This window comes from Capra hircus, chromosome 7, assembly GCF_001704415.2.
Source record: "Capra hircus breed San Clemente chromosome 7, ASM170441v1, whole genome shotgun sequence".
Taxonomy (NCBI): domain Eukaryota; kingdom Metazoa; phylum Chordata; class Mammalia; order Artiodactyla; family Bovidae; genus Capra; species Capra hircus.
This window is the reverse complement of record NC_030814.1, coordinates 55798474-55816052: the sequence shown is the minus strand read 5'-3', so window position 1 is coordinate 55816052 and position 17579 is coordinate 55798474.

The window sequence follows — 17579 nt, the reverse complement described above, 5'->3', positions numbered from 1 at the left end:
TATCTTCAATGTTCAGGTCCTTCTGTTCATGCTTCATTTCCTAAGAAAATGGCCACTGAGGCTCCCAGATAGACTGTGTCCAGCCAGCCTGGACCACACGAGCTGTGGTCTCATTTCTCATTCATCTCCTGTGATCCTCACTTGCTGTCAAAGTCCAGCTTCCTAATCTATTCTTTTATGGCTCTTTTCTCATCCTCTAAGGAAGGAGTGGAACATATATTTCCTTCCTCAAGTGTCCTGGGTTCCTCTTTTCAAGGAGCTGTTAGAACAGGTGTTCTATTGTGAACTTCATTAGCTGAGTGTGATATGACTGCCATATTTGAGGAGATTTTGAGATGTGTGAGGACGTATCATGTAAGACTTATTTTTTTCACATATGCTTTAGGTGCTTCTGTCACACTAAATATTTAATCTAATCATGCTTTTCCTTAGGATAGCTGATTGATGGGCTTCTCAGGTGGCTCAGGGGTAAAAAATCCATCTGTAAATGCAGGAGACACAGGTTTAATCCCTAGGTCGGTTGAGAAGATCCCCTGGAGGAGGAAATGGCAACCCACTCTAGTAATCTTGCCTGGAAAATTCCATGGACCGATGAGCCTTGATGGGCTATAGTCCATAGAATTGCAAAGAGTCGGACACAACTGAGTGACTGAGCACACTCATAGCTGATTAACAATGCTGTGATAGCTTCAGGTGAACAGCAAAGGGACTCAGCCATACAGACATGTGTCTCCACTCCACCTGAAACGCCCCTCCTATCCAGGGTATCTCCCATTAAGGGTGCCAAAGTTTATAACTTAAACTTTGTGCCAATGACCTCCACAACCCTATATGATCTTGCGTTTTCCCCTAACAATTTTGAGGAAATGTTGAAATACAATAATCTGCATATATTTGTAGTGATCTGCACAAACTTAGACGGTAAAGAACCTGCCTGCAATGCAGGAGACCTGGGTTTGATTCCTGAGTCAGGAAGATTCCTTAGAGAAGAAAATGGCTACTCACTCCAGTATTCTTGCCTGGAGAATACCATGGACAGAGGCTTGGTGGGCTACAGTTCATAGGGTTGCAAAGAGTCAGACATGACTGAGCAACTAATACTTTCACTTTCTTTGTTTTGCACATACTTAACATATATCAGTACAACTCATTCAAATATCAGGAGAGGAAAATATCAATGCAGGGAAAAATCCATGAATTTTGAAGTCCCCCAAATTCTTTGGAATTTACTCCTAAAGACAAGACAAACACAAGAGTGACCTAATGGGATACGTTACATTTAAAATATGTACAGGAACTCAGTTCAGTTGCTCAGTCATGTCTGACTCTTTGTGACCCCATGAATTGCAGCACGCCAGGCCTCCCTGTCCATCACCAACTCCCAGAGATTACCCAAACTCATGTCCATCGAGTCAGTGATGCCATCCAGCCATCTCATCCTCTGTCGTTCCCTTCTCCTCCTGTCCCCAGTCCCTCCCAGCATCAGAGTCTTTTCCATTGAAGAACTCAAGGGACCTTCTCTTAAAAAAGCAAATAAATAAACAAACAAACAAAAGGAGGAGTCTACCTAACTTGGATAGACGATGGGCCTGACAAGGAAAGAGGGAATAGACCCAGAGCTTTTTAAAAGTCTCAGGCAAAACTTGGAATGGAATCCCAAAGAAAAAAATGCCAGTTGGCAGGGGGAGGGCATACTTCCACCCCTGCTTTGCTTTTGTATGGAGAGTTTGCCACTAAGACACAATTGGTCAGACACTTCGGGTAAATCATAAAATACAAGAGGATCAAGCTGCTGGACTTGTATAATGGCAGGACTTTACTCTGAGGCTTGGGTCCCTCCAGATCTGCTTAGAAATGTAACTGGGAGAGATTGACGAGTTTTGAAAAGGGATCAGTTTTATTTCGCTCTTCCCAAAGGATGTAGAAGACTGAAGGAGCCGGAAGGGTGAGAGCAGGAGGATGGGTACTCACCATAGAGCTGTAAGACCTGAGAAAAGGAGAAGCCACTGAAACTGACAACACCTTTCTTCTGTCTCAAGTCAGAACTAACACAAAAGGAGTTCAACTGATCATTTCAAGTGGATGCACTGTACTTGATGGGGAGGAGGAGCCGTGTGAACTAAGGAGCTGTTGTAAAGCAGTTTTGAGTTCAGTTCCTAACGTTTCAGCTTCCCTGCTCTGTGACCTTGAGTTAGCGAGTCAACCTCCCTGAGCTTTGACAGTCTCATTTGCAAAGCCAATAAAACACAAGTATAGATTGTGTATGGTAGCTGTGGAGAATACATAGATCTGTATCAGCATGCTAGTATGGTACTAACCAGGTTGCAAGTACTTGTAAGTTTTAGCCATCATTATTATTTTTAGGAGAAACAGAAACCAAAAAAAGAGTTACTAATTTGGTCTTATTGGAATTTGGGCTTGAAAAATTGATTCAACAAGTTTGAGCACTCAACATGGTTTAGTGCCGGGATATGGCACAGAAAAATCCCTTTCTCCTTTACAGAGTGACAATCCAGAGAGAAGATACAGATAATGAATAGGTAAACAGATAAACATGATATTTTTAGATAAATATTAGACCTTCAAAGAAATTATAAAAATAAAACAAGGGCTACGAAATGCTTGTGCTCTGCATGAGAACCCTGGCAGAACCTGTGATGTATACCGAAGGATGCCGATCCTAAACGCTAACATGAGGCATACAATGAGGCTCAGGTTTGACCCAGTTACCTTATATCCCATAGTCCTACACTTACAGTATCTTCATAAATCAGGTTTCAGGCAAATTGGTTCATTTGTTTCAAAGGGATTTACTTCTGGACCCCCATATTTCTTTGGGTCTCAGGCAAGTTAGATTACTCTTTCACTAAGTATTCTGGCAGAACTTTCAACATATGTCTATTTTTAGTACTGTGTTTACTTGTCAGAAAAATACATGCATCTTATTCATCTTTGTGTTCTAATGTTTAGAATCACAATGACTGAACTACAAAAGGTGAGCCAATTCACAAATGAAATTGAAGCTAGCAGGAACATTTTCTACAACACTACTTGTGAAATGACTGACTATATATCAAGCTTCTTGACTTCTACAGACAAAATACGCAGGGCTTTTCTAGAGAGAGAAGGATTCATGCAACCCCAGATAAATGTAGGCAATAACAGAGAATTTCAGAGAGAGTTCATAACTATGCTTCCCCCCTTCCTTCATTCTCCTGGAATAGCAGAAACACAAATCCTTTCACAGCCCATCTTTACAACTTACCACTAAAGCCTTGAAATATTTTGAACCTAATATTTACTGGAGAATTAAGAAAAATGGGCATAGTTTCCATCCCTGAAGTAAGTTTCCTTACTAGTAAAAATAGCATCCAGTGACTGAGTGAACAACTGATCATTTATTCATGTATTTTGTTATTTATGCAATGAACACATATTAAATGTCTTTTGTGTTGAGGGTTTAAACTAGCCACTAAAGATCTAGCAATGAGCCCAAATAGATGTGGTCACTGCTCTCCTACTTATTTTCAAGACAGGGAGACAGTCATCAATATAAAACGGACAAAAATTGTGCCTTTGATTATTGCTATGAAGAGAGATGTATGGGCAATGAGAGCAAATAGCAGGGAAACAAGAGGCACGGTCCAAGCCCAGTGTGGAGACATGGGGACAGGACTGTCTTACTGCGATTAAGATCGTATTAAGGATTCTGGTATTTATCCCAAGAGCAATGGGAGGGTTTTAAAGAACTGAGCTAATATTATTAATTTGTGCTTTCAATAGGTCACTTTGCTTTCTGTGTGGATAACGGATAGAAGGGGCAAGACAGAATTGTAAAGACATGGATTACGTGGCTATTACATTGGGCTAAGTGAGACCAGGTTTAGAAAACTAGTTATACTGCTCTGACTTCAAACAGTAGCCTATGAGTTTAGCTAAACCTACTGAGGCTACTTGTTAGCAGGTGGAGGGGAACAATAGCTGAGCCACTTGAAAGAAAAATATCATCCATTTGCTCCTAGTTTAGATATTTAAATGTATATATTTGACTTAGTCAAGATCATTTAGCTTGAGGAAATGAATGGATATCTGAAATAATCAGGGAGCAAACTGCATGACCACAAAAGTACAGGTTCAGAACTTTATTTCTTTCTACCTCCAGTTATAGTTTATTCACAATTCTTCATTGAAAAGAGTAATACTTCCCCCTCTCCACCCACACACTCCCCCAAAAGGGTTTTTAAGACAATAGATTAAGTTAGTAAGTAAATTTAACACTTACTTATTCATTATATAAGGTTTTTCACACCCAAACTCTGTCTTGACCAGGGGCAGGGTCTTATCTGATCTTTGCATCTCTAGTGCCTGGTTTTCAAACCTGGGCCCCTGTAGTGGAAGCTGGGAGTCTTAACTGCTGACACCAATACAGTATACTAACACATATATATGGAATTTAGAAAGATGGCAATGATGACCCTGTATGCAAGACAGCAAAAAAGACACAGATGTGTATAGCGGACTTTTGGACTCAGAGGGAGAGGGAGAGGGTGGGATGATTTGGGAGAATGGCATTGAAACATGTATACTATCACGTAAGAATCGAATCACCAGTCTATGTCCGATGCAGGATACAGCATGCTTGGGGCTGGTGCACGGGGATGACCCAGAGGGATGTTATGGGGAGGGAGGTGGGAGGGGGGTTCATGTTTGGGATCACACGTACACCCGTGGTGGATTCATGTCAATGTATGGCAAAACCAATACAGTATTGTAAAGTAAAATAAAGTGAAAATAAAATTTTTTTTAAAAAAAAAAGAGAGGAAAGAAAACCTCATTAACTGCAGAGGGAATTCAGATTAGCGGGGGGGTGGGGCAGGGGGAGTAAAAGGATTTAATACCTTAATGCTACATGGGAATAGGAAATTTTAGGAGGATTTTGCATGTTTTTTTACTTCAATTTCCAATCTGACTGTCTGATTTGTAATTTACATTTGTTTATAGTTGTCTTTATGCCAAGACTGGCTTCCTTCCATCTGCATGTGCAAATGTAATAAATTAGATAGTTAATGGTGCTGTGGTTATCTATGGTATTTCCAGAGGTCTTTAGTGTGACCATGAAAATAAACATTTAACTTTTTCTAAAAATTCTTGCATACTGAGAACTGGATGGTCAGTCCCAGAGAAACTTGATATACCCAGACTTGTCTTTTCTTCTCTCCCGCTTTTGACAGCACAGGGCAGCCCTGCTTGGAGAAAACACTGGGAGGCCAGGTCATCAACACACATTTTCTGAGTCTACCGAGCTGAGTGTGCAGGGAAATGAGGGCTCGTAAAGACGCCTATAAGGAGGAAGGGATGACACTGATTAATGTGTACTGGCCAGAAACATGGTGGCTCTGGGGAGCTATTTGCAAGGGCGGTGAATGTTTTCTCCTGCTTTATAGCTACTGGAAGGCCAAGGGAACTGACTCAAGGTCACAGGGAGAGTAAATCAAGGTTCAAGCTAGTCCTAGACCCAGGAGCGCCAAACCACTCTTCTCTCTTTATTGCTAAAGTGCAATCCTGAGTTATCTTCCTCTGGCAGACTTGCTCCTCTCCTGGGTTACCTCCCTTAGTTAGAGGCACTATCATTCATCCTCTTGGCCAAGGTAAACACCCTTGTGCTCAGTCTCAAAAGCTTTCAAGCTCAGGCAGGTGTCAAAGACATATGAAGTGGATAAAGTAAGGCAAATGGGTATAGAGAGTCTTTGAAAAACTGCGGGAGGGGGGTTCATGTTTGGGAACACATGTAAGAATTAAAGATTTTAAAATAAAAAAAAAAGATACAACAGCAAATGAACATTAATTGTATCTAAAAAATAAATAAAAGTCTGCAGAACTAAAAAAAAAAAAAAAAAAATGCTAGTCTGAACTGCTTACCCAGGTCTTAAAGTCATCCTCAACTTCTTTTCCCTCAGCCATACATCTTGAAGTTTACTCTACCCAAACGAGCCTACCTTTGACATGACCGTTGTTACATCTTCCTACTTTTCTCTGGTTCAGGGTCTCATCTTCTCTCTCCTTTGACCTGAACTCCCTGACTCCAGTTTAGCTCTGTACTCTCCCTGCGTCCCTCTACTACATTGTCAACAAAGTCATCCCTCTAAAGTCCAAAATGACTGTGTTGTTGCGCTGTGTATGAGCTTTGATAGCTTCCCACCGCCCGTGGGTGAAGTGGACCTTAGCATGGCTGAACCACTCTAATTTTTGAGATGAAAGAAGCCTCCTCTGCTACCACTCCTCCTCTATCACCCTCTACTCCAAAACATCAAATTATGTGCTAGTCTCCAAATGGGCACCACCCTAGCATGTCTCATTTATGTGGGGGATGAACTCCTGGAAATGAAAATGCCTGAACCAACTGTATGTTTCAGCATGTACATTTCAGCACAGTCTCCCCGGAGAGTATGTCTGGCAGTGAACACTGGCAATGGCTCTTCAGATTTTCTCAAATCCTCTGAAGTCATTACAACCCTCTGGCCGTAGTTTCTTCCAGGTCGTGGGTCACACAATTGTCAGTCGATCTTATCAAGCTGCAGCTATACTATGACTGGCCTCATGACATCCAAGGGATGATCTTTATCGTTTGTGCCCTTGACCATTTCATGAAGAGACTCAGGAAGCAAAGATTACTTTTTAAACACTGAACATGGTACTCCCTTTTCGTGGACAACTCCAGGACCAATAATAGCAAGTCTTTCAGCAATGGTTACAGGTCAAACCTGTTTCCTAGAGTACAACATCAATGGCAGAAAGAAAGGTCACTGATGACAAAATCTAACACATTGAATTAGAAGAGTGTGGTAAGATGCTCATTGGCCGAGAATTACTCTGACCCAAAGTATATAGTACAGTTGACTAAAAATATAATATCTGCTTATTGTGTCTATGTACCTGTCTGTCCATCTGTCCATGTATGTGTATATATATATATTTAAAGAAAATTATCTAGAAAGAGTTACAATGGACTGCATAAAAGAGGATATGCACGTGCATTTGTACATGACCCTTCCCCAGCCCTAGGGGCTCTCCTCTCTTCTCTCCACTTGATGAATTTCCTACTCATGTTTCAGGCCCTGTTTAATTGTTACCTAGATCTTTACTATTCACGGAACAGCAGCATTGGCATCTCTTTGGAGCTGGTTACAAGTGCAGAAATTTCAGACCCCAGCCCTGATCCACTGAATCAGGATTTGTAATTTAACAAAATCTCAGTAAACCTTGAGAAGCAATAGCCTAGGCTTCCCTGCATCCCTCTAGCAAAACAAAACTCTTTTACTTACACACTAGGTATTTAGTCTTTATCACACTGACTCATGATTCATTGCTTGTATGAACCTATAACAAGAGAAGACTCTTGATGATATTTCCCAAAACATGTCATGACATATTAATGCAGAGGTCTGCTATTTATTTGGAGAAGGAAATGGCAACCCACTCCAGTGTTCTTGCCTGGAGAATCCCAGGGATGGGGGAGCCTGGTGGGCTGCCGTCTATGGGGTTGCCCAGATTCGGACACGACTGAAGTGACTTAGCAGCAGCTGCTGTTTATTATGACATCTGTAATAATATACTCTAGATTAGTTGACCCAATGTCTTCTCTCCTTTAAAGGTTTAAAAAGTTAAAAATTTGATTTTCTAAGCTTCCTTTACAGCCAGATATGGCCACATGACAGTGCTGCTAATGAGATGTAAGTAGGAATTTGCTATTCTTTTGCCTGAAACATAGATACAACATTGAGGTATAGCTCTGCTGTTTCCATGAGACCAGACAGTGCAGTCAAGGATGGTGGATCAAAAGACAGAAAACTCTGATTCTTGAGGGCATCCTTCTGACCCCAAACTGCCTCTCTGCAGGCTCCTTATGTGAAAGACAAACACACCTTTATGTGTTTGAATAACTTCAGTCAGTTGGCTATTAATCGAGCTAAACACATTTCTGATTAGTACACTGTCTAGTCATTCTGAGAGGCAAAGTTGAATTAAATCTCTTCTGGTCCTTGCTGAGCTTCCTCAAGGTGGAATAGAAAAAGGTGCTAGAACAACGGCTTTTTGCTGTTCCCTTAAAAAAAAAAATCTGTTTCCCTAATAAGTGATTAAGAGTAACACTGATGCCCAATATCCCCCCAGTGGGAAACAGGGACATGGGACATATAAAATCTCTGTAACCTGAAATTTTGGTGAATGTGTAAATCTTGGATTACCAAAGAAGTTAATTAAGGTCTTTAGTCAATATTAGAAGAGAAACCTCTTTCCTTCTTCTTCTTGATATCTTGGCTGTCATAAAAATGGGGAAGGGCAGCCACAGGAGGGAGTTTAAAAAATTTGGCAATAATGATTGCTTTAACAGGAGTTTTGTGAAAACATCAGTCTCTGCGTTATGTTTAAATCCAGCCATATTCCCCGATTCCCACGGCAGAAGGATGCTTTGGGTGACTACTGCCTCTTAATACTTCTCATGTCAATTAGATACAGGCTACATTCCACTGGGAAACACTGTGATGGCCAAATAGAAAACACAGTGGTAACAGTCGTAATAAACAGAGTGGGATTCTGCGGCATTAGACTGTGTGACATATTGCTCCCCAGACTACCCCATAATCTCTAGATGGTATTGTGGCTCCACTGCATTGCTCTATCTCCATCAGAATCTGGCAGCTACTGCATGGCCCATCACTGTCCAAACTATACTTAGAGTCCAAATCATGCAAGTTGAGCAGCTCTAGAAACATTACGTGTCTCTTTCTTGGTACACCTGGCCTCTGACTCACAGTCTGGTGTCTCCCAGAGTCTATGAGGTTATCCTTTGTCACCCTGGAGCCAAGCCCCATCGTACCTAGAAGAGCCACATTCTCAGACTGTTCCAGATGGGTGCTGTATGTACGAATACCTAGAAAGGACAGGGGCACAGCAGCTCAAAGTCATGGTAAACAGGTCTGAGGTCATTGCCTGGAGCACATTCTGTTTGAATACCTTCAATGAGGAAACCTCTGTTCTCTCAGGCTGAATTTGAGTTTGAAAATCTGACAAAAGACATTTAGAGATGGGCCTGGGAATCAAGCTGTGTGATGTGACTTTGTGTAAAGAACCATCCAAATAAGGAAACAAACAAACAAGGTCCACTCTGATCCTGGTCTCTGAAGTCTCTTTTCAAAGAAGAATCTGCCTGAAGTATGACTGGAACAAGTACTCATGGGGAGCCAGAAGGCCATGCTCCTGAGATGGGAAGTTGTGCTATCTTCCTTAGACAATCAGCTTCAAAGCTCAGTTCATTGGTTCTCAAAGTTCAGTCTGTATTAGACTTACCTGAGGGTTTTGTAAAGCTCAAACCCGGCCCTGGGTTTTCTAATTCAGCAGGACTGGGTGGTGTGACTTGATAATTTGCATTTCTAATAAATGCCCCCATGATGCTGATGCTGTTGGTGCAGGAGCACATCTGGAGGGCCATTGCTTTAGTCAAACCTTGCACTTGCATCCCGTCATCTAACGGCTTGTCAATCTCAAGATTGTTTTCTTCTAAACCTGTGTTCCTCAATCATATAGCTTTTACTGTATTCCAATTCTCAGTTATCCTAACCTCTCATATTTTATGATTACATGGTCCATAATGCTAGATCTCAAACAGTACATCAGCAGGCACACCAAGTGAGAGATTGGGCTAGAGAGAAAGCCTTGCTGCTGGAGACCTTAGGGGAGATAGAGTGGGCAGGATGTGGAGGCGTAATCGCCATAAGCAATTATGACAATTACTGCATAGGCCTGGCAAATCACCCGTTCTGAACCCTGTCAGTGAGTTCATGAAAGGATTCCACTTGCTTTCAGGGTGTAAAATTTTAGCATTTCTAGCTTGTGGAAAAGGCTGCTGTTCTCTAGTCACAAGTTGGTCACGCTCTCCCAGTTTATGTGGTCAGGTGTTCTGACTAGGTATTTTCCCTTCTTTCATGTTGTCTCCGCTCCGCTCAGGTACACAGCAGCTGAGTGCTTGGTGCACGTTCAAGATTTCTGTTCAAGACTCTAGGCTGAGTTTTCAATTCCTTCCCTTACTCATCTTTGCCCCCAAAAGAAATCTCCTACTATCTCCAAGGTATTAGCTAGCTGTGTTATCAATCCCTAATTTTTGGCCATTTTATTTGTCCCTTCAGTAAACCCTTAATTATTCAGACTTTAAATATATTCTTTTAAAAAAAAATTATGGTGGCACGTGGAGGAAAACCAGTGACCTCCAAGAGGCCAGCTGCCTTTTCCCACAGAGCACAGTCATCTGACCTCCCTTCCAGCCCTACCAGGTTCCGTCCCCTCCCAGCTCACATTTATCAGGCAGAGGGCGAGACCCTATGGTCAAACTGCAAAAGGACTGAAGCATATTATCCGCCACTCTTAGACAGATATGCAGCAAAGAAGAACATGAAGAGGACATTTCTAATCCCTTTCCCTTCCTCCTCTTGCTCCTCTTCCAACCTCTTCCCATGGAAAGCCACGGAAAGAGTCATCAGAAGACAAACCCTCCATATAGAGAGCCGCCTGCCTCCATGAAGAGGACACTTAGGGCCAGAAAACGAGTGTCTGACAAAGACTAACAAGCACAAAGTTGTGGGGGGTGGGAGGAAAGGACCCTTGTCTGACTGTTTCTTTCCTTTTATCCTTGCAGGTCAGGGATCTTCAGAAGCAGGGCTCATTCTTCTTGCTTTGGGGATGCATCGTGGGTGTTTAGTGCCCTGAAGAGCGCTAAACAACCACAGGATTTCTAAATATTTGCATTCCATAATTGTCCTTGGGCAGAATTTGCTGGGCTGAGTCATCCTGGGGACACCTTCCTCTCCCTCTGGTGAGAAGCTGCTGAGCAGTGAAGCAGTTTCATTTCCTCCACTTGGTGGCTGATGGGTGCTCCTTCAGCCTGGTCACAGCTCTCCTTCCAAATGGCACTCATGGGGCCCTACCATGAAGTGTCTGCCTACCCTCACTGCTGAGACCCAAAGGGCCTGACTGCCTGAATTAATAAGGCTTGTCATTCCCCACTGCCAGCCACTTGGGTTCTCCCTGAGTCTCTCCTCTTTTCCTTGCTTCTCCTCTCTTTCTCAGGCCAAAATAAACCAAAACCAAATCCTCTGGATAGGGGAGTTTCCTGACATGTCTGCTGACAGCAAGGGCTTGGAGTATTACGGGATTAGACAAAAAATATTGAGTGTGGCATTTTAATGGGGTTGTAACTCAGTTTGATGGGACAACTTGGGAACTATAAAGGCATCTGGAAATGAGGATACTTGAGACTAAGAGTCGTGATTTTTTTCTTCCCTTCACAAGCAAAGAAAACAAAGCTGCCCATTTTTCACCTATGACAGGAGAGGATGGGAGGGTGTTTCTTCAAAAAGTTTCCTCTCATTCTGGTTTTGACATTGACTAGTGGGTTTGGCTTCAGAAAATTCCAGATGGATGATGCTGGATGAATTTCCTGAGGGTAAGGAAGTGACTTTTTTTTAAGGATGTATTTTGGCTCTTGGCACTCTTGCCCACATTGAAGGCAAATCCGAGGACCTCAGATGAAGATGTTTTACTTTGAGGGGTACTGTGTTTCCCCTTCCTGGTTGGGGCATTCTCTGATACAGTCTCTCACTGAAATGTTCACACGTATGGGGACCAGCCATGGATTCTGGTGTGTGGGTATCAATCTCAGTGCACAGCTGTGTTAGGGAGCTCATCTCTTTACTGTACTTTTTCAATTAAATCCTGATCTTCAGTGCCTATCCTACCAGCTAGCATGGCAGGAAGACTAACCTCAGTCCTGGCTGGGAGCCATCTGCTCCTTGGGTGGCACGGGAGGCTAAAATTATCCCCGGTCGTCAGCTGGTCACAGGGCTTCCTGGGTGGCACTAGTGTTAAACAGCCTGCATGCCAAAGCAGGGGACAGAAGAGATAATACGTTCGATCCCTGAGTCGGGAAGATGCCCTAGAGGAGGGCACGGCACCCCACTCCAGCATTCCTGCCTAGAGAATCCCATGGATGGAAGAGTCTGGCGGGCTACAGTCCATGGGGTTGTAAAGAGTCAGACATGACTGAAGCGACTTAGCACAGCCTCAGACCAGTTTGTCACAGTTACTGCTGACATCCTCACTAAAACTGAATCACTATGTTGTACATCTGAATTCTCTTCAAGCCCTGCAGTCTATTTTTGCATCTCACTCATGAACAGAAACTCTACTAAGGCTGGAGAACCCTTGCCCAGAGGGTCAGCCACCTCTGGTGTACCTGGCAAAAGTCCCCATCTGAGTTCTGCCCTATCCTTGGGGTGGGGCCTTCAATGGCCATCTGATTTTTCCTTTCCCGGGTACAGAGACACGTCTCCTTTCTCTCAACTTAGCCTCAAAGGTATTCCTTTGTCTACCCTCTCCCTCTTCCTTCCTGAGGATATTTAGCATCTCCTCAGATAGCTTCAACTTTTACAAGACAGGAGGAGCCTTGTCTTCAAAGGGCTTCTGTTTTTCTTTTTTTTCTGTCCTGAAAATCTCTCTTAGGCAAAGAAATAGTAAAAACCCATCAACTGGAATAAAAAGGTTGATGGAGAGGCTCTGAAAAATGTGGAGAGGACAAAGTGAAAGTAAACGGAAGTAAATTCAAAGCAGTGCTGGATATATTTTAAAAGATGCGGTCACACACACACACACAATGGAATATTACTCAGCCATAAACAGGAGTGAAATTTTGCCATTTGCAACAACATGGATGGACCTGGAGGGTATTACACTTAAGTGAAGTAAGAGATAAAGACAAATATTGTATGTTATCTCTTGTATGGAACTCATGTACACTTGTGGCAGATTCATGTCAATGTATGGCAAAACCAATACAGTATTGTAAAGTAAAAAAAAAAAAAAACCTTGACACTATGAAAAAAAATAAATAAAAAAGTTACACGAACAAATGAATATAACAAAAAAAGAAACAGACTCACAGGCATAGAGAACAAACTAGTGGTTACCAGTGAAGAGAGGAAAGGAAGGAGGGGAAATATAACCGTAGGGGATCAAGAGGTACAAACTACTATATATAACATAAATAAGCTACAAACACATATTGAACAGCCCAGAGAATATAGCCAATCTTTTATAATAACTCATAACAGAGTATAATCTATAAAAAACTGAATCACTGTGTTGTACACCTGAAACTAATATAATATTGTAAATCATCTGTACTTCAATAAAACAAAAACATTTCAGTCAGGGAAGCAAGTAGTGTACCTAACCACGGTTACACCTGCAAGTGATGTCACAAAGGGAGTATTTCATCCTGAGGGTGAAGGTGCATGAAAAGAGGGAGAAATCCTCAAGCGGGCATCGGGACACTGTAAGCATGAAACATCGCAGAACTCTCTCCAGGTCCCTTCTGCATATGGACAGCATCAGGAACAGGCATGAGAAGGATTAGAAGAGAAACGAAAGCAAACTAGATTGGGATTTAGTTGGTGGAGAGACAAAAGGCTTGAAAAATGAGGAAATGCTGTATTTTAATTTGGGAAGGACAGGGTAATTGATAAATGGAAAAAATAGAAATAACCTTGTAAAACTCAGCAATACATTACCCTGACAGGTTCATAAATAATCAGTTCAGTTCAGTTGCTCAGTCATGTCCAGCTCTTTGCGACCCCTTGGACTGCAGCTTGCCAGGCTTCCCTGTCCATCACCAACTCCTGGAGCCTACTCAAACTCATGTCCACCCCGTTGGTGATGCCATCCAACCATCTCATCCTCTGTTGTCCCCTTCTTCTCCTGCCTTCAATCTTTCCCAGCATCAGCGTCTTTTCCAATGAGTCAGTTCTTTGCATCAAGTGGCCAAAGTACTGGAGTTTCAGCTTCAGCATCAGTCCTTCCAATGAATATTCAGAACTGATCTCCTTTAGGATAGACTGGTTGGATCTCCTTGTAGCCCAAGGGACTCTCAAGAGTCTTCTGCAACACCACAGTTCAAAAGCATCAATTCTTCAGTGGTCAGCTTTATTTATAGTTCATATTTATAAAATGTATATGACTTGACAGGTGCTATTATAAGTATAAATAGCATTAGCCCTAACTTATGAAGAAATTGAGGCTCCAGAGATATCATATCAAGAGAGCTAGAAAGGGATACTCCTAGACTGGGGCCTGGGCAGCCCAATGCTCACTGGTCCAAGGGGGTCGAGTGCCCTTTTTGGGATCACCTCTGGTAAGATGGATCAGAGACCCTGGTTGATTAGGCCTGAGTCTCATACACACTCATTCCTTCATTTGGCAGAGGACAGGGAGTCATAGATTTCTAGAAGAAAATTAGGGTACTCTTTTAAAAAGTGGGGAAATAAAAGCATTCCCCAGCAGAAATCCATTCCATGAAACAGAGAAGAAAATCTGCTTGATGCTTTAGTTGTAGCAGGGGCCTGACCGAAGCCCCATCCTATATCCCTGACCCCTCAAAAGTATCTCTTGGAAGCTTCTATGAATGGAAGAGCACATATGAAACCACTGGTCTGAACCAGTAAGGAGAATCCAGAAAGAAGCATAAAAATTCTCTGAGCAATAGAACAGTGGTCACCAAGTCCAGGCAGAGAACTTTGTATACGTGACTAATAGGAGTTCCTTCTACCTCATCCAGAAACCATTTCTGGTTTTGTATCAAGTAATTTTAATAAGCTTGGTTATCTGGCTCCCCCATCCCAAGCCAACAAAGTAACAAAAAAGGGCATCCCCTGGACCCTGGGAGATATGTCACCTTCTGTTACCCTATTCTCTCACCTCCAGCCAGCAGGGGCAGAAAGACTGGAACATAAATCTTACTCATGGAGCTCAGGGACCTTTAAGCTTTCCTTCAGTGAGTCAAACACAAATGATTTCACAGTTAACAGAGCCAGTGTTCCCAGAATAATTTAAACTGTAATGGTTTGCAAGAGCAATAAGTCCACGCAGTCAGTGTGGCTGCGGAGTTTAGATACTATGCTTGGCACCACTAAACTGGATCAACAGTGCCTGCCAACTTGTGATCTGTAGACAAGTTGGGTGGGGAACATCATGTGTAACGCCTTCCTCCCATCTCCCTTTGTTGTTGATCCCAGTTTCACTCACTTCTGCTTTAGGGTATGGCCCAATGTGAACTTTCCCCCTTCTAGGTTAATGCAAACAAGAGTGGGCTGTCATTCCACAAACAAACTTATCTATGCAGACTCATAGACATAGAGAACAGACAAGTAGCTTCCAAGGGGGAAGGGATGGACTGAAAGTCTGGAATTAACAGATGCAAACTAGTATACGTAGGATGGATAAAAAATGAGGTCCTACTATACAGCACAGAGAACCATATTAAGTATCCTATGATAAGTCATAATAAAAAAATAAAAATGAATGCATACATATATGTACAACTGAATCACTTTGCTGTACAGCAGAAATTAACACATAATTAACAAATCATAAATCAACTATATTTGAATAGAATTTTTTTTTTTTAAGAAAAAAGAGTGGGCTGTCTCTCTCTGGCTGCTTCCTATTCATATATATGCTCTCTCTTCCAATATTATGCCCGATGTCAAAGTGGATTCATGTGAGCAAAAAAATTCTTAAGAGAGAAGTAGTTTTTCAACAGCAGAAAGAGCCAAGAAACCTCTCATACTTCCTTAGGGAGACCCTGTACATTTTTTGTTACCCAGCAGCAGTGAGTGTTAAGGTTGAAAGCTGGGGTTTGCACTTGACTAATAAACTATGGAAAATTCTGAAAGACATAGGGAATACCAGACCACCTAACCTGCCTCTTGAGAAATCTGTATGCAGGTCAGGAAGAAACAGTTAGAACTGGACATGGAACAACAGACTGGTTCCAAATAGGAAAAGGAGTACGTCAAGGCTGTATATTGTCACCCTGCTTATTTAACTTCTATGCAGAGCACATCATGCAAAATACTGGGCTGGAAGAAACACAAGCTGGAATCTAGATTGCTGGGAGAAATATCAATAACCTCATATATGCAGATGACACCACCCTTATGGCAGAAAGTGAAGAGGAGCTAAAAAGCCTCTTGATGAAAGTGAAAGAGGAGAGCGAAAAAGTTGGCTTAAAGCTCAACATTCAGAAAACGAAGATCATGGCATCTGGTCCCATCACTTCATGGCAAATAGATGGGGAAACAGTGGAAACAGTGTCAGACTTTATTTTTGGGGGGCTCCAAAATCACTGCAGATGGTGACTGCAGCCATGAAATTAAAAGATACTTACTCCTTGGAAGAAAAGTTATGACCAACCTAGATAGCATAGTCAAAAGCAGAGACATTCCTTTGCCGACTAAGGTCCGTCTAGTCAAGGCTATGGTTTTTCCTGTGGTCATGTATGGATGTGAGAGTTGGACTGTGAAGAAGGCTGAGCGCCGAAGAATTGATGCTTTTGAATTGTGGTGTTGGAGAAGACTCTTGAGAGCCCCTTGGACTGCAAGGAGATCCAACCAGTCCATTCTGAAGGAGATCAGCCCTGAGATTTCTTTGGAAGGAATGATGCTAAAGCTGAAACTCCAGTACTTTGGCCACCTCATGCGAAGAGTTGACTCATTGGGAAAGACTCTGATGCTGGGAGGGATTGGGGGCAGGAGGAGAAGGGGACAGAGGATGAGATGGCTGGATGGCATCACGGACTCGATGGACGTGAATCTGAGTGAACTCCGGGAGATGGTGATGGACAGGGAGGCCTGGCGTGCTGTGATTCATGGGGTTGCAAAAAGTCGGACACGACTGAGCGACTGAATTGAACTGAATCTTGATGTTAATCGCAACTCCCATGTACTACCCTGTGGCCTGGGGCCATTTAGCTTTCCTCAGCTAAAAACATGGGGGTATTACCAGTACCTACAGCTCAGGGTGACTGTGAGTCTCTAGTAAGATAATATGTGCCAAGTGCTTTGCAGTGAGTCAACCCTCAGAATTTCCAGTTATCCCAGAAATGTTAACCCCCGTGGTTATTACTATTATAGTTGTTATGATTATTAGTAGCTATATAGGTAACTCAAGAGTGTCAAGAATGTTCCTTCTTTGAACAATGTCAAATTGTTTTACCTGTAGTTTCTTTTCTGATGTACAAAGGCAAAAAATCCCAAAGACTATCTTTGGAGTTTGGCATTTCTGGACTAAAATCTCCATTTGATTGCTTATTGACAGTGAAACTTAGAAATTACCCTCTGAGTTTCAGCTTCCTCCAAGTAAAATCCCAGTTAATTCACCTTATGTGTGGATAACAAAGTAGCTAAGTTGGTGGAGGCTGGTTTCGGTGATTAGGTTAAACAATCACTAATATCACTGATTGTTGTTGTTGTTCAGTCACTAAACTGTCTCCAACTCTTTGCAGCCCTATAGACTGCAGCATGCCAGGCTTCCCTGTCCTTCACTATCTCTCGGAGTTTGCCTCAAACTCGTATCCATTGTGTTTATTATGCCATCCAACCATCTCATCCTCTGTCTGCCCCTTTTCCTCCTGCCCTCAATCTTTCCCAGCATTAGGGTCTTTTACACTGATAACTATTGTTAAATAAATTTGAATT